A 23238-nucleotide genomic window follows, 5' to 3' on the forward strand; every position below is an offset into this window, starting at 1 on the left:
TTGGCGTGGATATTTACCGTTTGACTCCAACAGTAAGTTTAAAACTTTAAAAACTTTATTTTTTAAAAATTAGAACTTTCCCCTATTAAACCACCCGCTCTTTCCATTTTTTACAAACTCTCTCGTTTCACCCAAAATTCTATAAACTCTTCTACCCGTTTCCACTTCAAAAAACCGAAAATGGCAATAATTCCTTAGATCGAAGAAGAAGATATCGCATTATGCGAGTTGTGGTCGAAGCCTTGAGCCACTACATGCCACGTAATCGCTCGAGCGGTCCGTCATGGGGTAAAATTTTCCCACACTTTTGCGTCCATAGGGGTGACACCACCTGAACCGTGGACACTTTTCTTCTCGTTTCAGGGTTATCCGTTTGGATTGCGAAAGATTCGAGACAGTGCACACCGTAGTGGAAAACACTGTGTTGTGACCTTGGGGAGGACGACATCATACAAGTCGCTCTCATCAACTTCAGGCATGACCACAACCGTGAATTCTGACACCTTTCAGCATGGCAGATTTTAAGTTTTTTTATGTAGTAATGTTTGATTTTTAGGTTTTATTTTTAAATTAATGTTATTAGCTTAATTACTATTATTGTTTTTTTAAACTTAATAGATTTTCTATAATTTTTAATTTTTAAATATAATTTAACAATAAAAAAGTATGCCACGTGTCGAATAACGCCACTCTTCAACGCCCCTTCCAACACCCCTCGTTTTGGCACCACACCCTGTTTTTTACGCACGCTGACGTGTCCTCCACGTGTCAAACAACGCCCAATTTTCAGGCGCCTCCATACCGTATGATCTTAGCTTTTGGGCTATCACAAACCTTACCACTCCCTTTCATCACATAGAGTGGGCGTGACAATCCGGCGTTGTGGCCTCTTCAGTCTTCACGCCTGGCACAGCGGCCGATGAACGGCGCGGAGGGCGGCGTTATGTGTGGGGCGACAATAGCTCCACCGGTGTGGTTCGATTGGTTTGGCATATAGCCGCTGGACCCCAACGACTAATTAAAAAAAAGATTTTCAACTAAAAAAATTATTAACCTCACCTTTTATAAAAATCCAACCTATTCCACCATTTTCATCTCATTCTCTTCTATCAAACTCTAAACTATATAAAATCTCTCTAGTTTTTATAAAAAAAAATACATCCACACAACCGTACCTTCGATCCAAACAACCCATATCGTGTAGGCGAAATACCAAACACTACTTCGCCTCAACCGTCTCAACCTAATCAACCCTGTTATCCCGATCTGAACATATTGGCGTACGACCAACTTCTTGCAAACCTACCTTTTATGTTTTCGTCACAAATGCAAGCTCAAATAACTGCTCACTCCTCTATCCCAAACGCCCCCTACACCCGAATTCGTACCCGAAACTCTACCTACGCCCGAATCCTCTAGTCGAAAAAAAGGAAATCATAGCAAGAAAACTGTCACACCCCAACCGATGGCGGAATCATCGGGGCGCGACACTGAGCAAAACAGATTGTCCAGAAGTTTCCACAACAACTATTATATAAATTCAGTTTAAATGATACGTCCCATACCGTATCCCAAATAAATAACAAGTTATCATAGAAATCAACTAGGCAAATAATTCCGTTCCGACAACTCAGATTCAGTTATTATTACAGACAATTGTTTATTATTTCTAGACTCCCTAGCCTCGATTTCATCACCACGCGCCTAAGCATCCTAGCAACTTAAGCACCTGTCACATACGTTAAAATAAAGTCAATACATGAAATGTAAAGGTGAGCACACAAGTTTGATAATAGCATATAGAGTTCGAATAGTTTACGCATAACCAGGCACGTACACAGAGGAAAACGATGCATGTTAATTATCGACATGGGACCATCGATACCAACGACTGCGGGTTGACCGTCCGAGACGGTTCGCAATACATGATTACCACCGTAATCCATGCAAGTAATTGTCCTTAACAACCCCCGTGTGAACGGGTGCTGAGTCCAAACTATAGTACTATGTTGCTAAGGCAGGTAGATAGCACTCCACGTGCAAACATAATAAACATCATTCATTTAGTCAAGTAGCACATGCAAATGGTAACGTATGTAACACCCAAAAGTACTGAAAGCAAAAAGGGATCAAGTATACTCACAGTGATTGATTATGGATTGAAGGGAGCGCTGAGAGTAAGATTAGCCTGAATAGTTCGATAACACAACAATAAGTAACGCGGAAAAGTAAACAAGTGTGGATGGATCGAATGGGCTGGTCGATCGAACGGCAGGTTCGATCGAATGGGCTGTTCGGTCGGCTGGTATATCCGGTTGGACAGACCTGTTCGATCGGCCGGTAGGCTCGATCGGCTGGGCCATTCGAGTGGATTGTTTCTTCCTCTGGTGTGTTTGTGTTTGAGGATTTGAACTTTTGAAGTTTTTGTTGCAGCATTTGAGAACACTGAAGTGTTCCTACCTTTCAAGTCGATCGATCGATCGAGCGGTTAGCTTGATCGGCTAGCTCACTCGATCGGTTAGCTCACTCGATCGGCTAGGAACTTCAGAATTAGTCCTCAACTGAATGTCACTCGATCGAACAGTCTGTTCGATCGGCTGGCATTCCCTACTACGAACGAGTTGTGAAAACGGTTAAGTGTTGAAGTATAGTATTTCATGATCCGAAGAGTAATGTTTACCAAACGTAGTTCGATCGAACATCTCTTCCTCAATACTATGCTTCCTAAAATTTTAAAAGTGTGGGACCATGTGCTAGCCGACTGGCTGGCCCGGTCGATCGGCTGGTATGTCCGATCGGCTGGGCTGTTCGAACAGCCTAGCCGTTCGGCCAGCATCCCTGACCTGGTCGGCCTTTCGTCTAACACTTGGCTGTTTGGTTGCTTGTCATTATATCGAGGTAGTTTGATAACGAGTTGAACCATGATACCTTCGTTCTTACTTGTCTCTCCGGCTCGGACAGGAATCACCCAACTCCGTCCATTGAGCGGTTCGGAACATCGGCTTAGAGTTTAACCCATTGTCGGTGAACCTCGTAGATAGAACCCGAATCTTGAACCATCCAACCATTGGAATGATCGGTGGGTCGGCTCAGGCTCCGTTTCTACCGGTTTGAAGGCATTGAGTGCAAAAGAGTTTAAAGAAAGTTGGGATTCCTTCTTTCAATCCTTCACAACTTGTGGATGTTTAGATCTTTGATAGATCTTAACTTGTTTATGTGGAAATCGGTTAGATCTAAGCCATTCATGGTTGAATGAGGCCAAAGTTTGATGTTCTTCAAGAACACCATGATGACATCACCCAAGAACACTTAGATCTTGGTGATTTCACGGTTAGAATCCAAGTTTTGAAAGATAGAAAGGTGTAGAATCAAGTAATGATAAAAAACGTACAAGATCTAGAGCGAAAACTTACCGGAGTTGAGAGAAATCTGAGAAAAGGTGAAGAATATGAGCTGGCCGGTCAGAACTTTCCAAAAGTGGAAATGAAGACAAGGACAGCCCTATTTATAGGCTTCCATAAGAGGAAAGTGGCAGCCGATCGGCCAGGGGCTCCGATCGAGTGGGCTGCTCGATCGGCTGGCAAGATGCTAGCCGATCGGCTGGCCTGTTCGATCAGGACGCCTCCTGTTCGATCCGCGTCACACTTTGAGTATTTCGCGACGATTTTCGATGTTTCGATTTCGATGGACGATGATACGAATACGATAGAGTTCCTAGTCAAATTACTTTCAGTAGTTGGGACTATATCTAACATACAATCTTCTATAAGTCACGTTTCGATGTCGGTTTCGATTGTGTTCGATTGCTTTTTGAGTTTCGATTTGATTTTCGATTGATTCGCTTGAGTACCATACCAAACATAAAGTAAACACGCACAAGTAACACATAAGGCACACACACACGTATAACAATACCAAAATTCGCATAATTCGAGTCTCGAGTTCGATGATTGTTAGATCGGTTTGATTGCTGATTAGTTAACTTTATCGCATTGTTACTTCCTATCATTCACGGTCGTAGATCGGTTCGCGTTAAAACATTCGATTACTTCGATTCTTGCTGATTACAACACTTACTCCACATAATACAACTAAAACTTAACATAGACTATTTACAGTCAAACAAAGTCAAAGTTGACTTGGACTTTGACTTTGACTTTGACATTCGAAAACACGGGGTGTTACAGCCTCCCCTTGTTTAGGGAATTTCGTCCCGAAATTAGGTCGAAGGCTACACGACGCCGTGATTTACCAATTCGATGCTTCAGATCTATTCATTTAAACAGCTGCGGGTACTTGGCCTTCATGTCGCTTTCGAGTTCCCAAGTGAACTCCGCGCCTCGTTTTCCTTCCCATCGGACCTTCACGATCGGGATGCGAGAGCGCCTGAGCTGCTTGGTTTGGCGATCCATGATTTCGACAGGCTTTTCCACGAAGTGTAACGTTTCGTTGATCTGAAGATCGTCGAGCAGTACAATTAGATCATGATCAGCAAGGCATTTTCGGAGGTTAGAGACGTGGAAAGTCGGGTGGACGTTACTGAGTTCCTCCGGTAGCTCGAGTCTGTAGGCGACTTTTCCGATTCTTTCCAGAATCCTAAAAGGTCCAACATATCGAGGCGCTAGTTTCCCTTTCTTGCCGAATCGAACTACACCCTTCCAAGGTGATACCTTTAGGAGTACGTAGTCACCAACTTCAAATTCAAGGGGCTTGCGTCTTCTATCGGCGTAACTTTTCTGTCTGTTCCGAGCTTTTACCAAATTGTCTCGTATCTGGTGGATTTTATCAGTCGTTTCTTGTAGAATCTCGGGACCGGTTAGTTGCGAGTGACCGATCTCGTGCCACACAATAGGCGATCGACATCTTCTACCATACAAAGCCACGAAAGGTGCCATTTGAATGCTGGCATGATAGCTATTATTGTACGAGAATTCTACCAATGGCAGGTGTTTGTTCCAACTACCACCAAAATCTATGACACACGCTCGGAGCATGTCTTCAAGAGTACGGATTGTTCTTTCAGACTGTCCGTCGGTTTGAGGATGGAATGCAGTACTCAGATTAAGCGACGTACCAAGGGCCGCTTGAAATGTTTCCCACAATCGCGAAGTGAACCGAGCGTCACGATCTGAAATGATGTCACGAGGCGTACCATGATTACGAATGATCTCGTCGGTGTAGATTTGGGCTAGTCGTTCCACTTTGTAGTCTTCTCGTATTGGCAAAAAGTGGGCTGATTTCGTTAGACGAACAACTATAACCCAAATACTGTCGTGACCCGATGGCGTGGGCGGGAGTTTCGTTATGAAATCCATAGCTATACTCTCCCACTTCCATATAGGTATCGGCGGTTGTTCGAGTAAGCCAGAAGGTCTTTGATGTTCAGCCTTGACTCTTGCACAAGTTAAACAGCTTCCAACGTACAGAGCGATATCCCTTTTCATACCCGGCCACCAGTACTTATAACGAAGATCCTGGTACATCTTGTCTGCGTCGGGATGAATAGAATACCGGGATTTGTGGACTTCGTTCATGATAATCTTTCACAAATCGGTCCGCTTAGGGATCCAAATTCGGTCCAGATAATAGAATATCCCATCAGATTTGCTTACTAACTGAGCTCCATCGTGATAGATCCTCTCTTTCTTCAATGTACGCTCGTTAAAGCAAGCATGTTGAGCTTCGCGGATAAGGGTTTCGAGATTGTGCTGGGCTTGGATGTTTCGGGTGCTGAGCACGTAACTCTTTCTGCTGAGTGCGTCGGCAACCACGTTTGCCTTGCCTGGGTGATAACGTATCTCACAGTCGTAATCGTTGAGAAGTTCTACCCATCGGCGTTGACGCATATTAAGCTCTCTCTGATTAAAGATGTGTTGTAAACTCCTGTGATCAGTGTAGATTGTACACTTAGTGCCATACAGGTAGTGTCGCCAAATCTTCAATGCAAAGACAACCGCGCCTAGCTCGAGGTCATGAGTTGTATAGTTCTTCTCGTGGATCTTGAGCTGACGAGATGCGTAGGCTATAACCTTGTCTCGCTGCATGAGAACACAGCCGAGACCAAGGTTAGAAGCATCACAGTAGACAATGAAGTTGTCGCTTCCGTCGGGCAACGTAAGAATCGGTGCGTTGCACAGCATATGCTTGAGGGTTTGAAAGGCAGTCTCTTGTGCGTTTCCCCACACAAAAGGCGTGTCCTTATGCGTAAGAGCAGTAAGTGGCACAGCGATCTTGGAGAATCCTTTAATGAATCGTCGATAATAGCCCGCTAGTCCGAGAAAAGAACGAACTTCTGACGGGTTCTTAGGCGTAATCCAGCTTTTGACAGCTTCAATCTTCGCAGGATCGACATGGATACCCCGACTATTCACTATGTGACCCAGAAATTGAACCTCCTCCAACCAGAATTCGCACTTGGAGAACTAGGCATAGAGTTGGTTCCCCTGGAGTAACTCGAGAACCAAACATAGATGTTGCGCGTGTTCGGCTTTCGATTTGGAATAAATCAAGACATCGTCGATGAACACGATGACGAAACGGTCAAGATAAGGCTTACATACACGATTCATCAGGTCCATAAAAACCGCGGGTGCATTGGTTAGACCAAAGGGCATAACTACAAATTCGTAATGGCCATAGCGGGTTCGAAAAGCGGTTTTAGGAATGTCTTTCTCTTGAATCCGTAGCTGATGATATCCTGAACGTAGATCGATCTTAGAGAAGCATGCTGCACCTTGTAGCTGATCAAACAAATCGTCAATTCGGGGTAAGGGGTATCGGTTCTTGATGGTTATCTTATTCAATTCCCGATAATCGATGCACATCCGGAACGATCCATCCTTCTTTTTGACGAAAAGGACTGGCGCGCCCCAAGGAGAGGTGCTTGGGCGAATAAAGCCTTTTTCGAGTAATTCCTGGAGTTGGTTCGAGAGTTCCCGCATTTCGGATGGAGCGAGTCGATAAGGGGCTTTGGCAACGGGGTTAGCTCTAGGAATGAGGTCGATGCGGAAGTCGATATCACGACTTGATGGTAGTCCGGGAAGATCGTCAGGGAACACCTGAGGAAATTCTCGAACCACTGGAACGTCTTTAACTTCAACTTTCTTTTTCTTTCCCTTCTCCACTACTACGATGTTGGCCAAGAAAGCTCGGTATTCCTTGCGGAGATACTTGCTGGCTTGAATACACGACATAAGCTTGAGACCTTTCGACGTTGTTTCACCGTACACACACAAATAATCACCATTCGTGAGTGAGAATCGAATCATCTTCTCGAAGCATACAACTTCGGCATGGTTTTCGCGAAGAAAGTCCATGCCTATTATGACATCAAAGCTTCCGAGTTGCATTGGAATAAGGTCGATTGGGAAGATGCGATTGTTGAGCTCGAGAGTACAATCACGGAGTACAGAGTTAACGGCAATAGTTCTTCCTGTAGCGACTTCGACTTCGAATGACGAGGATAGATAGGAGTGCTTACGACTAAGGAGCTTCTCGAATTCAAATGACACAAAGCAGTTATCGGCTCCAGTATCAAACAAACATGATGCATAAATACCATTCACAAGGAACGTACCATTAACCACGTTGTTATCCGCCTGAGCCTGGTGGGCATTGATGTTGAAGGTTCGGGCATGGGCTGCTTGCTGCTGTTGCTGAGGCTGCTGTTGTTGCTGTTGCTGCTGGGGCTCTTGCTTAACCACCCTGTTCGGGCACCTGTTTGCAAAGTGGTTAGGGTCACCACATGCAAAGCAGACTCGAGCATTGACTGCAGGTGCTGGAGCTGCTTGTTGGCCTTGAGGGGCAGGGAGTAGAGCTTGGTTGACAGTAGCTTGAACTGGGGCTTGACGGGGACCATAGCGACAGTTCACAGTGAAATGACCATACAGGTTGCAGTGAGTGCAAAAACGGCAAGCTAGACCCACTGGGTGATGATACGAACACGTTGGGCAGAGTGGGTGAGGGCCTGTGTATGCACGCTTTGCTGGCGGTGCATTGATCACTGGAGCTGAGCGAGGGTGCTGCTGCTGTTGAGCTGGTACAGCTTGTAGAGGAGTGGCGTTTGTCGCGGCAGCACAACTCTTGTTGCTGGAGCTGTTGTTGTGCTTCTTCTTCCTTCTTGATGACTTGGAGGACTGAGCAGATGAGTCGGTGGGTGCTGCAGTGGCTTGGTGCAGAGACTTGGTTTGCTTATCCCAGAAACCAGACTTTACTCGCTTGTCATTAATCTCAGCAGCTAGCAGGTAGGTTTCTTCGATCGTTGCTGGCTTGGCGGCGTGAACAAAGTCGGCTACACAGTCGGGCAGGGCTCGAATGTACTTCTTGATGGCTTGATCTGAGGTCTTGAATTGATCAGGACAGATGATGCTAAGCTGCTTGAAGCGAGCAGTGAGAGCAGCGTTGTCTCCATCCTTCTGCTTGATTCCCCAGAATTCGTCCTCCAGCTTTTGGCGTTCATGAGGAGGGCAGAATTCGTCGGTCATAATTGCCTTCAACTCCTCCCATGTTAGCTCGTAAGCTGCATCATTTTCGCGCTTATTTCGTTCGGCCGTCCACCAGTCTAGAGCACGGGACTAGAAGACACCTGTAGCATTGAGAGTGCGGAGATGTTTAGGACATCCGCTCTGGCGCAGAGTGACTTCGACTGAGTCGAACCAGTGAAACATCGCTGTAGGACCATCTTCGCCAGTGAACTCTTTTGGTCCGCATGCCTTGAACTGCTTGAAGCTGAAAGCAGCCTTGCTTGAATCCTTAGGGTTTTCAGCTCGGGACTCTTCTGACGTTTTGCTGGCATTTTCATATACCTCACTCACGGCTTTCGCCACTTGCTTGGAGATGATAGCAGCGAGACGTCTGTCCCTCTTTTCCTGGCGGGTAAGTGGGGTTCGGTGTCCGGATGACGACATGGTCTGCAACAGACATCGTCACGAGACTCAACACAACAGAATCTAATCTCACCTCACACGTCTACTATTATCTAAAGCTTAGAATCACGTCGAAACACATATCACGTAAACACATATGCACAAAACGACAGATGCACGTAGGCACAGAAGCACATAAGCACAGAGTCACATAAACACGAAAGCACGTAACCATTTAATCACAGAAGCAGTCAGAAAACAGAAACCTATCCTTCAAAGCTCGTGTGTCGTTCGTATAGTGATCGCGTATGGCATATCGAGTAGCACAATACAGTATATCCTAACTTAGTCGTATAGCACATCATGTCGTAATATCGTCTAAGTTGCAGCAACTGGAGATCAAAGGGGGATAGAATAATAGTACGAGTCATGTGTGTCGATTGAAATGATAGCAAAATCGAATAATATCCCAAAATAAAAACACAAAACAGGGAAAGCACACATAAACACACAAAAGTCAACGAGTCATCAGAGTACGCGGTTGCGGTTCTCAGAATCGAAACACATAAAATCGAGAGGTAGATTGCCTGCGGCTACTAGACATCGACTACCCAAGGCAACTCGACTATTCACAGTAGACTTGTCATCACTTTCGATTCTAGAGGTCGTGTTTCTGCCTCGATTCTTGGGCATTCCACACGCGTTCCCTAGGCCATACTTGTGAGTTCAGGTCGTTGGAGTCCGTCGAGGCCTTGGTGAGAGAAATAATGTCCAGAACAAACTACCAAGGTTAGGGTTTCACCCCTTGGCTTGGCAATTTCTTCCTTGTTTTTAATAAAACAAGGAAGATTATTCATCAAAATGTGGATTTCACTCCTGATTTGGTATAATCTCCCGTGTTTGTTGGTGAAAATAATGAGATAAGCATGAATAAACGAATAAAATCAGCACAAGTCAGACAGTTTGGTCAGGAGTTTGCGGCTTTCACACCCATTCCTAACTAAATCTCCCGACTTTATTTGAAAACTCGAGTGCAGTGATAGTGAAGGATTGCAGAATAAGCACATAAACTTGGTCTAATGGCTCCTAACTATAGTCTAGGTCTCTAAGACAGCGACCCGGACTAGGTCGTGTCTAACCTAATTCCCTATAGTTATGGCTCTGATACCAATCTGTCACACCCCAACCGATGGCGGAATCATCGGGGCGCGGCACTGAGCGAAACAGATTGTCCAGAAGTTTCCACAACAACTATTATATAAATTCAGTTTAAATGATACGTCCCATACCGTATCCCAAATAAATAACAAGTTATCATAGAAATCAACTAGGCAAATAATTCCGTTCCGACAACTCAGATTCAGTTATTATTACAGACAATTGTTTATTATTTCTAGACTCCCTAGCCTCGATTTCATCACCACGCGCCTAAGCATCCTAGCAACTTAAGCACCAGTCACATACGTTAAAATAAAGTCAATACATGAAATGTAAAGGTGAGCACACAAGTTTGATAATAGCATATAGAGTTCGAATAGTTTACGCATAACCAGGCACGTACACAGAGGAAAACGATGCATGTTAATTATCGACATGGGACCATCGATACCAACGACTGCGGGTTGACCGTCCGAGACGGTTCGCAATACATGATTACCACCGTAATCCATGCAAGTAATTGTCCTTAACAACCCCCGTGTGAACGGGTGCTGAGTCCAAACTATAGTACTATGTTGCTAAGGCAGGTAGATAGCACTCCACGTGTAAACATAATAAACAACATTCATTTAGTCAAGTAGCACATGCAAATGGTTAGCGTTCAAATAGTTTGTGATTTGATAGGTAACGTATGTAACACCCAAAAGTGCTGAAAGCAAAAAGGGATCGAGTATACTCACAGTGATTGATTATGGATTGAAGGGAGCGCTGAGAGTAAGATTAGCCTGAATAGTTCGATAGCACAACAATAAGTAACGCGGAAAAGTAAACAAGTGTGGATGGATCGAACGGAAGGTTCGACCGAACGGGCTGTTCGGTCGGCTGGTATGTCCGGTTGGACAGTCCTGTTTGATCGGCCGGTAGGCTCGATCGGCTGGGCCATTCAAGTGGATTGTTTCTTCCTCTGGTGTGTTTGTGTTTGAGGATTTGAACTTTTGAAGTTTTTGTTGCAGCATTTGAGAACACTGAAGTGTTCCTACCTTTCAAGTCGATCGATCGAGCGGTTCGCTCGATCGGCTAGCTCACTCGATCGGCTAGGAACTTCAGAATTAGTCCTCAACTGAATGTCACTCGATCGAACAGTCTGTTCGATCGGCTGGCATTCCCTACTACGAACGAGTTGTGAAAACGGTTAAGTGTTGAAGTATAGTATTTCATGATCCGAAGAGTAATGTTCACCAAACGTAGTTCGATCGAACATCTCTTCCTCAATACTATGCTTCCTGAAATTTTAAAAGTGTGGGACCATGTGCTAGCCGACCGGCTGGCCCGGTCGATCGGCTGGTATGTCCGATCGGCTGGGCTGTTCGAACAGCCTAGCCGTTCGGCCAGCATCCCTGACCTGCCTTTCGCCTAACACTTGGCTGTTTAGTTGCTTGTCATTATATCGAGGTAGTTTGATAACGAGTTGAACCATGATACCTTCATTCTTACTTGTCTCTCCGGCTCGGACAGGAATCACCCAACTCCGTCCATTGAGCGGTTCGGAACGTCGGCTTAGAGTTTAACCCATTGCCGGTGAACCTCGTAGATAGAACCCGAATCTTGAACCATCCAACCATTGGAATGATCGGTGGGTCGGCTCAGGCTCCGTTTCTACCGGTTTGAAGGCATTGAGTGCAAAAGAGTTGAAAGAAAGTTGGGATTCCTTCTTTCAATCTTTCACAACTTGTGGATGTTTAGATCTTTGATAGATCTTAACTTGTTTATGTGGAAATCGGTTAGATCTAAGCCATTCATGGTTGAATGAGGCCAAAGTTTGATGTTCTTCAAGAACACCATGATGACATCACCCAAGAACACTTAGATCTTGGTGATTTCACGGTTAGAATCCAAGTTTTGAAAGATAGAAAGGTGTAGAATCAAGTAATGATAAAAAACGTACAAGATCTAGAGCGAAAACTTACCGGAGTTGAGAGAAATCTGAGAAAAGGTAAAGAATAGGAGCTGGCCGGTCAGAACTTTCCAAAAGTGGAAATGAAGACAAGGACAACCCTATTTATAGGCTTCCATAAGAGGAAAGTGGTAGCCGATCGGCCAAGGGCTCCGATCGAGTGGGCTGCTCGATCGGCTGGCAAGGTGCGAGCCGATCGGCTGGCCTGTTCGATCAGGACGCCTCCTGTTCGATCCGCGTCACACTTTGAGTATTTCGCGACGATTTTCGATGTTTCGATTTCGATGGACGATGATACGAATACGATAGAGTTCCTAGTCAAATTACTTTCAGTAGTTGGGACTATATCTAACATACAATCTTCTATAAGTCACGTTTCGATGTCGGTTTCGATTTGATTTTCGATTGATTCGCTTGAGTACCATACCAAACATAAAGTAAACACGCACAAGTACCACATAAGGCACACACACACGTATAACAATACCAAAATTCGCATAATTCGAGTCTCGAGTTCGACGATCATTTGATCGGTTTGATTGCTGATTAGTTAACTTTATCGCATTGTTACTTCCTATCATTCACGGTCGTAGATCGGTTCGCGTTAAAACATTCGATTACTTCTATTCTTGCTGATTACAACACTTACTCCACATAATACAACTAAAACTTAACATAGACTATCTACAGTCAAACAAAGTCAAAGTTGACTTGGACTTTGACTTTGACTTTGACATTCGAAAACACGGGGTGTTACAAAAACCAAGGCCGAGAAGGAAAAAGCAAAAGAGGATCATCACGTCTATCCATGGACAAATGACAAAAAGTTGGTGTTGACGAAAGCTCTACTTTCTATTTTGGAGAACTCGGTTCAAGGTATATTTTTTTATATTAATTGTAAAAAATATAGATTTGGAGTTAATTACATCGTTAGTCAATGTGGTTTATGGAAAGAAACAACCTTAGGTATTAATAGTTTAAAGTAACAATTTAATGTTTTAACTTTTGATTTTGTAACATCCTAGGGCCTTAAGGCTAAAGAGTTTAAATACTAACTGAAAACTTAGGGTATTTTTGTCAATTAAAAACTTAGTACCCAACATTTTTACTTTGGAGAAACTACAGGGACTAACCCTGCAACTAACTCTGATAGTATTTAAAACACAAATTTTATTTTTTTTCTCATTTTCTTTAACTAAGTTTTTTTTATTATTTAACTAAAAATATAAAAAAATGATGACAACCAAAGCACGCTAATTTATACAATCCAAAATGGTCAATATGAGTTATAAAAAAACTTCTCAAAACCATGGAATAAGTCACTTTTAATTCTAAACCTTTTTACACATAATACAATTTTAGTAAAAAGAAAATTAAAGTTTATATCCATCAAAAACTAAATTCAGCTTTATTAAAAAAGCTGCACATGGTTGATCAATATGAAGTTTAGTTTGAAGGTGGCAAATATGAAGTTTATATTCATCATATACCCATCCATTCATCACAATTTAGTTTGAACTAAATTTCTATAAAGTTTAGCATATCTTTATTCTCATCCATTCATGATTTTATATCCATCATGAACTAAATTCTCATGTGCATGGTGGTCACCAAAAATGGTTAGATGGTTCCACGGCACGATGCCGATGGTGGTTCCACGACACGGTGTCAGTGGTTCCACGGTACGGTGGTGGCACGACATGATGTTAGGATCCGAGTTTAATTGTTTGTGTTTGATTTAAAGATGAAAGAAGATAATAAGATGAAATAATTGCAGCGGAAATGAAGAAAACTTTATAACACAAATAATGGAAGATATGCTTTCATCATGAATATTTTAAGTCGAATGATTGTATTACACAATGATTCACGTATGCATGAATTACAACTCCCCCTCAGCCTGAGATCACAAGGATTGTTCATACAAAATGCAAGTGATGAAGTGATCTGATAGAACAGTACATGCACTATCTATTTATAGTACAATCCTAACCACTGTGGCATTTTTGCTGACATCACCTAGACAATGACATCTAACAATACTAACAACCTCTAAACACTGCTTATGCTGTTATTTCTAAAAGACTTTCTTTTTTGTGAAGTACTAATGTTTTCCCTTTTCATTTTCTCCTCCTATTCTTTCTTCCAATTGTAGGCTTTGCTCTCTTCTGTATCTTGCTTCTTCTGCTTTTCTAAAATCTTCTCATCAGTTTGGATGTTTAGGGTCTCATCAATTCTCTTTTTCTTTCCAACATCTGAAGTTTCTGAAGTTTTAGAAGAAGCTTGTTTAGTAGACCCTGGCTTTTGTTTTTGTTGGCCCTTTGGTTTTACTTTAGGATCAGGCTCCAACTTTCTCAATGAGTCTTACTCCCCCTTTTCGGCATCATCATCATCATCCTTTTCAAAAACAGGTGCAGGGGAGGAGCAAGTAAGTTTAACCAGGGATTCTTTGATACCCCTGATGTCTGCCTGAGTATCTTTGTACCTAGCCTCAACCATGATTCTGATCAATTCCATGTGCTTGTTGTGATTGAGTTCAACTAATTCCCATTGAGTTGCAAGTATTGGTGGCACAGAGTTCCATAGCTCTTGGGTGATTTGCTGATGGCTAGGCTGACATTTAGAAGCCTCCAACATCTGTTTCATCATGTCTTTTATTTCACCAACAGAGTTTTCAACTGAAGACAGTCTATCCGTCAAATCCTTATATCTTAGTTCATCACCTACTTTATAGGATCATCTGAATTCCCATCAGAGGTGGTTGTATTTGTTTTGATAACAGGAGAAGACTCCAAGTCATCAGAAACAAATGCCCCTTTTTCTTGGTTCTGGGGACTTCCCACTGGAGCAAAGGTTATAGTTGTAACCTCAACAATGTTTGCCTTCAAGGGAGTCTTAGATATGAAACTACTGTCCAAATGTAAATTAGTGGATTCAACATTTGTAGTAGCTGCTCCACTTGAACTACCACCAAGAGTTTCGTAAAACTCAAAGGGTGTAACCTCCTCAACTGTTTTGGGGTTAGCAGATTATACAGGTTCAGACACAGTCATTTGTTGGGTTATACTCTCAGTAATGTGTTGGTGAGAGGGGCTGCTTTGGGTCTGAATGTCAATTGCTTCAAACAGTGGTACAATGGTTGGTGGAATAGGAGATGAAGGTTGTGGTGTGGAAAGAGACATTGCCCTGGGAGAAGGGCTTTTAAACATAGTCTCAAGTAAAACATATTCATTATTTTGTGGTGTCCCTATGATTACAACATGATTCTTTTGTGAGGATTCATGAGGAGTTTGGTCTATGAGTTGAGATCTTTCCACATGTTGTGAGGAAGTAGCAGCAGTGATTTCAAGTGACATTTGTATTGTCACTAGGATAACCTCTGGGATCTCATCTTCCAGAGGACCCGTTTTAGTGGGTTTGGTGGGCTTTTTGGATTTTTTTTTTTGTCTTTTTGTGTTTTGCTGGTGTGGGTTTCACAACAGTGGTTTTGGTGCTGTGATCATGAAGTGTGTCGGTGTGTATATAGTTTTATGTATATTTTTAGCCCTTTTTAACACTTTAGTCAAGTTTTAAATTTATAAAACACGATATTCTACTAACAATAAACACACATATGGGCAAGTGCACCCATTGTGAGCGTAGTATAGTGTTGGTAAGATACCAAGGTCGTATAAGGACACAAGAGCTTTTAGTACCGGTTTATCCTCAACGTCTAATCAAATCAAAATTTTAGAAAAAGGTTTAAACATGAAAATAAAAACTAAAAATGCTGAAAATAAAAATAAAATAAAAACAGATAGACAAGATGAATCACTTGGATCCGACTCGTCTTTAGTGTAACCTTTGATGATTTCCGCACTTTTGCACTTTTTAAGAGATTATCTTAGTTATAGGTAGTAGGCCCTTCTTTTGAAGGTGACGTTACCCTCAACCTAGTAGTTTGAGTCAGGAAGGATACAATCTTAAAGGATTCGATTATTGAAAGATAATTAATTAAGTTATTAATGCGTAATGTGGTAGGCCGCTCTTTTGAAGGTGACGTTACCCTCGGCTAAGTGGTTTGAGTCAGCAGGGATATAATCCCAAGTAGCCGGGTTAATGTATTAATAGTAGTTTACATATGAGGGGATCAAGCCATTCACACCCCCGCCATCCAATACCAGTGGGTATTGAAGGAGGTCCTAGTAAGCTTGACCCAGGTCCTTGCAGGATCTATACACTGAACAAGGCAAGAACCATACCAAACCATTCCCTTAACCCCGACCAGGTAGCCAACATATCTCTATATAGATCGTAGAGATATGAATGGTGTAAATCTTTTATTTTATATAGACATTAAAATAATGCCAAGACACCACGAACAAATGATAAGGAAGTTTCACCTTCAACATAAGAAACTAGTTATTAAAGTCATTAATACAAAACTAAATAAAAAGTGCGAAAAGATTAAAAAACAAAAGTATTACACTAAATGCTTGTCTTCAATAGGTGATGTAAGAGACTTAGGCTAACATGGCCTTTGATTGTCAAGAACTCTTACTATCAATCTTGGATCCCGAGACTACTACACACACTCTATGATGGATGATGAATGATGGTGGTGGATGTGGGTGTTGTGATGGTGGTGGAGTGTGAGTGAAGTGGGAGAGAGGTGGTTTGTCAATAGATGCCTTTGAAGTGAGCCAAGCACCTCTATTTATAGCCTGCATAGAAGCCCGGACACGGCCCCGTGTCAATTAGGCACGGCCCCGTGTCCATCCACTTTCTGTTTCTTCATTAATTGCAGTTTGTCTGCATTAGTTGACCACGCCCCCGTGTCCGCTGGGCACGGCCCCGTGTGCAGAAGCGTATATGTACTATCAAGATTTGCTTGGATTCTGCGAATCTTAGCGTTGACCACGACCGTGTGGAGCTGGGCACGCCCCCGTGTTGGGAAATAGAAGCTTCTACAACTTTGTCTTTTCTGCAGACACTTGAGCACGCCCCAGTATCCGCTGGGCACGGGGCGTGTTCAGCCTTCTGATCTCTTGTTTTTGCTTGGGAAGATGCTGTCGAGGGGTCGGGCATGCCACATTTATTCCTTTTCTTGTATTTATGTTAGTTTTAGCTGCATTTTTGCTTCTTTTGTTCATTTACGCTCATTTGACCCTGAAAATTCAAAAGGAAGACAAAAGCACACTTTTTCCAACATTAGTACTAAAAAAGGGCTAGTTTTATGCCTCATTTGATGTAATTTATATATTGCATTTTACACACATCCCAAATTCCCCCACACTTGAAGCTTTGCTTGTCCTCAAGCAAAACTCTTTATAATGTGGCTTACACTCCCAAATGGAATGGGTAGAAGAGAAGTTTTTGGGCTTGTCTTGAGTGTTGGGATTCCAAGATCTTTATTAGGATTTATTTTTATGTTATTTACAATCCTATTCGTTATGATTTATTTAGAACATTATATAAAAAAATTACTTATTTGGGCATAACATGCCTCTTTAAAATTCCATTTATATACAAGTTCACATACCTCACGGGAGATCACTCAACTCTCGGCCGAATATGTATTTTTGTGAAACACTCGAGACCGGCATGGAACTTAGTTCTATCATATGCTTGCCAAGCAATCAATCCTCCTCCTTTTTAACTAAAAAACTTTGTAAATATCAAGAGGACTTGGGGAAGGTATAGGATCGAGTTGTGACCCAAACGAGTCAATCAGAAGAGTTCTTTGTCAATTTAAAAGGCGGAACAGATGAATTGACTTGGAAAACAGCTTGTTTCACACTTAATTGTCTTGTTTTATTGATTTAACAGCTTTTCAGATCAAACGACACGTCGGCAGCACTTCGGTACCGGAATCACGAAAGTTACAAATGATTTCGCTTGAACCCTATTTATAGAGAACTAATTCCACATGAAACATCTCCAATCGAAATTAGATTCCAAGCGGAATCTAATTCCGCACGAAATTACCCATGTTACTTTCATGCGAAATTACCTCATTCAAGCGAAATTACCTTTAAACTCTAATATCTCGAACTACGTGCCCTGATCTAACATCTTTAATACAAGACTCGATACAAGACGAAGTCGACAGACGTATGCACCAACAGACTCCCCATCGGATGTTGACGAGTCTTAAGTGTCGAGTCTTCTTAGTCTTTAGTCTTTATCAGTCTTTGGGCTTTCTCCAGGATCTCGACCTGGCTCTTATCTCACTCTAACTCTTTCTTCAGGTAATCTCCCCCTCGGATGTTGCTCTAACACTCTCTTGTATTTTCCAGGATCAAACTCCTAGCTCTTGCATCTTCAGACTCTCCTTTACAAACAGACTTCTCCTTGAGTTGTGCTGGGATCGTAGTCTGGCTTTCACAAGATCAGCATCATGACCTGGCTCTCTACTCAGAATCAGAATCCAGGCTATCCTGCACATCCTCAACCTCAAAGTAAGATTTACAAATTTAACAATCTGACAAATTTTATTCTTAGATTACCACTTGTAGAAATAAACTCAGTATGATTTAACATTTAACAATATCTGATGCCCACTTGAACTCAAACACACATTTTGCTTATCTTTAAACCAAACTCCCCCTCAAATTAGAATTCATCATGTTTAGCACTTGGAATTTTGAATATCAGCTATTCATCACTAGTTGTCGAAAATCTTTTTGCATTTTTTAAAAATTTATGCTAAAACACTCCGAAAATCTTTTTGGATTTTGAATTTTGAACAGAAAGCTTGTAAAGAAATATTTACAAACAATATTTTTGTGAGTTTGTGTAAGAGGATCATATCAGATATGAGACAAATCACCAACACCGTTAAGCTTTAGACATTTTAAGTTCTAAACGATTCACGTAGATTGTCAGTATACTGGTCCACTTTAAATTTTCACACAAAGTTCAACTGTTTCGAGATACGAATTTAGTATTTTAAGCACTTAAACTTATTCGAGTATCCCACCTCAGAATATACTCTTGTATCCAGATTTCTATATTCAGTCTTACAGGTGAATGTACACTAGTGATATCTGTAAACGGGTAAATGCGAGACCGTGAGAGCTCAGGCTATTGCTTCCGCAAAATCAGATAGATGACGATTCGACTTTAGGTGTGTCCCGTTTGGGGATCTTTTCTTCAACTGCCATTGATACATATCTTTCGATATTTCTCAATTCTTTAGCAGAGGGCTGGCTTTAAGATTAAAGCTTTTGCAAAGTATTATACGAGGACTAGGCTATTACTCCCGCAAAATCAGAAGTCCTGTTATAATACCCCATATATCACCACGCACAAAGACCTAGTATGTCAGAAACAGAAAAACTTTCAACCAAGATTTCGGGGGTTACCCATATATCCGAGAGATGTTCCCCACGAGATAAGTAAGCATTTGAATTTATGTTTATATCTCGAAAACAATCTACTAAATGAGTAAAAACCTACTGACATATCCGCAGTGAGATCGTTTATCACTTTTAAACATTCCATATCTTTAGCGTGTTGTGATAGTCCACTGATGTACTATCATTTCCTCTTTTCATAATCAAACTCATATTAAATTTTTCAATGTTTTTGGCTTTTTCTGGTTTTATCATGTTTTTGGATTTTTCAAATTTTCAAATTTTTCTAAAATTTTTACTCCCCCTAAAATCAAAATATATTCCAATTTTGATTTCCTGGGAAAATTTGAAAACAAACTGTACAGCAAATGACAACTGTTATGAATTGCTTCAATTCTCAATCCACTTGGCATAAACAATCAGAACTCCCTCTAACAACAAACTATTTTCCCATTATGATTTCAAAACACTTAAGTTTGTTTTAATCAAAATGGTTTTTCTGGAAAATAAGTTTTGTTGATTTTACCACTTGTAAAATTGGGGATTCATTCATCACATTGCTTTTCAAACCATTTGAATGAATAGTTAAATCAAGTTCAACTTAATGACCTTGATTAACTACTTGTAAGATCACTACCCAATCAAAACATCTTTCAACCACTTGTAGGAAAGATAAATCAAGTACAACTTAATGTCCCTGATTATTCTTGAAAGAACAACCATCAAGCACATGTAGGTTTACCTATTAACCTTACCACATGAAGAAAGAATGCCGATTCCTACTCCACACTTACCAAACCTGGGAGTTCCGGCAAGTCATGCTTGAAACAAAAAAATTTAACAATGTTAAGATTTTTCATAAAAACAATCTTTTTAAGAATGATGCCGATTCATGCTCCACGATTACCCACTTGGGAGCTCCGGTAAGTCAGGATTTCAATTAGGAAATGCTGTCACCCAAGCCTGACCAGCCTTGGGTAATTCTGGTACACATCTATCCCACCATCTTTTCGATTGGTAAAATTCTTTTGCACCCTTCACTTTCCCATCAACCATTTTCTCGAAAATATGCTTAACTTTTCCATTAAACACCTTTTCAGCATCAAATTCTTTCTTACTAGCAAAGAATTGATCTGAAATTTCAGTTTTACCCACTTTCAACTTCAAATTTTCTTTTGACAATTTAGGAAAGTTTTCATCGTTCACCTCTGGAACGGAATTCTCATTCTTCTTCTCAATAGATGACTCCTCTGATTTTATGGAATCAGATTCATTATCAGAACTACTATTTGAACTTTTAACAACCCATTTCTGTTTGTTTTCATGGACTTTTCTTTTATAAAAACGTTTTGAAGTTTCACCAACTTCCAAAGTCGATTTATCAAACATTTTGAATTTTTCTTTTGATTGTTCTGTTTTATCAACATATTTTCTTCTCATTTCAGAGTTAGAAAAAACTCCCTGTTTTGAATAAGTGGACTCGTGGAAATTCCAAGCAATGTGTCCAACCTTTTGACACTTGAAACATGTTCTTCTGTCAACTCTAGGAGCAAATTTCTTCACATTCTTCTTTATTTCAGCAACAAACTCTTGATTTGACTGTTTCCAGAAAGGTTTCTTCTGCTCTTCTTCTGACCTTCCTCCTGCAACAAATTTTGTTTTTGGTTTATAATTTTTCTCATTTTTATAATTTTCTGAAGAACTAAAACCTAAACCTTTCTTTTTGAAATTACCATTATAATTTGGTTTCTTTTGAAAACCATAACCAGAACCGTAACCCATTTTCTTGTTAACTCGTTGTTGAATTATTGAAGAAGTGTATTTATTAGGTTTTCCATCAAGATTTAAATCTTTTATTTCAGAAATGTCAATTTCTGTTAATTTGAAAACCTGTTTGATCATTTCAGTTTTGACACTTCTTATTGGAAATTCCTTATCAGAATATAATTTGTCTGAATCATTCAAAGTATAAGCTACTTTGATTGATTCATCATTCAAATTAGATTTTGATAACATAAATTCTTTATTATAAACTCTTTTAACCGGTGAACTCGGACTCTTTTCTGACGAACTCGAACTTTCAGATTAGACTCCGGTTTTGACTCTTCATCCAAATCCAACACTTGATCGACCACTTTCTTTAACAACTCAGACTCATGATCAGTGTCAGATGCTGTGAATGTGACATCAATATTGTCTGGTAATTCATCAATGATTTCAGACTTTAACTTGATGTTGAGAGCCTTATTTACACGTTCCTCATTTGGCTTTCTGGGAGAATAACTTTCATAGATCGGTGGCGGACACTTGTTATACTTGACATTTTGTTTCTTACCAGTATCTGTTTCCTTCTTTTTGTCTTGGAACGCTTCAAGACCTGCAACAGTAGGATAAACACGATCAATCAAATAATCACACGTTGTATAATTCAACAGTAATCGTTTAATCCTTTCACTTTCAATCTTCTAAAGTTCCAACTCCTGCTTCAGCTTAGCACAGTCTTCAATATACTCATTGATGATCTTCTGTTTCATCATTAATGTTGAGCTCATTTTTGACATAGCAACATCATTTTCTGAGTTTGTCTTTTTCAACCCATCGACTGTTCTATTCAACACATCGTATGACTCTTTCACATACTTCACATCAGACAACAAATTTTCTTTCAACTCTTGCAGTTCACAAATCTTCTTGTTTTTCTCCTCACAATGTTTGCAAGACTCCAAACATTGCTGACAAGGTTTAATGACCTCAATTAATTTTTTGTGCCAATAGGACTCACACCCTCTGGCAGTGGTACAAGCTCCCTTACTGTTGTCTTTTAAACTGTTGGAGCTCCTCTTGCATGGCCTCTACCCAACTGTTGTCTTTTAGTGCCTCTTGGTACTTGACAGGTTGATGAAGTGATAGAAAACCAGCAAAAAGACAGATGTTTTGGGATTGACTTCTTGTGAGCACCCCTTCACTGATGTTGCCAATGATTTGGTCTGGTGGATGAGACTTCAAGAAGATTAAATCTCCTTTGTATGGAACAATGTCATTTAAAGGTGAGGGCTGCACATTAATTAAATAATAAGAGAAAAAACAAAAATTGTGTTTTATATATTACAAGAGTTAATTTTGTGGTTAGTCCCTGTGGTTTCTCCAAAGTTCAAGGTTGGATGCTAAGTTCTCAGTTAGTTTTTTGGAATCGAATAAACGACCTTTATTGTGACGATTTTTGAAAGGTATAGTATATATTTTTAAAAAGGTACCAACATAGTGGCGATTTTTGAAATCGAATAAACGACCTTTATTGTAACACCCGTTGAAAACGAATCTTAGAAAAAAAAACCCGACTCATTTTTGTAAACCAGATCCCAAGGGTATAAATGAAAAATATATACGAATTTTTATTACCTTTCATTATTTTTAATATTTGTTGTGAATTAATTTAATTAATATAATTACTTACGGGCATCATCTTCTCCGTTCGCAACTAGGCAAATTATTTTGCAGGTTAAAAAAAATTAAATTTATTTTATAACAATCATAACTCCATTGATTTGAACGTTTTAATAAATAAATACTACCTAGAGGGTGTTTGGGATTAGGTTTTGAAGTGATTATTTGATTATTGCGTTTGTAAATATAAATAATCTAAAAAAATGTTTAGATGAAAGAGTGATTATCTGCCTTTAAAACGCAGTTTTGGAGAAGCATATACCTACATGTTTTTTCAAAACCCAATTTTAAAAACGTAAAATCTATATTGAAAACGTATAATAAAATTATCGAGTGAATTGCAAATTTTGTCCTTTATGTTTATATCAAATTACAGGCGGTGTCCTTTACCTTTAAAATTGATGAAATTTGTACTTTATGTTTTCAAATCTTGCACGTTATGTCCTTTGAGCCTAACCTAGTTAATATTTTCTGTTAAATG

This window comes from Helianthus annuus, chromosome 5 (genome assembly GCF_002127325.2).
Source record: "Helianthus annuus cultivar XRQ/B chromosome 5, HanXRQr2.0-SUNRISE, whole genome shotgun sequence".
NCBI classification, from domain to species: domain Eukaryota; kingdom Viridiplantae; phylum Streptophyta; class Magnoliopsida; order Asterales; family Asteraceae; genus Helianthus; species Helianthus annuus.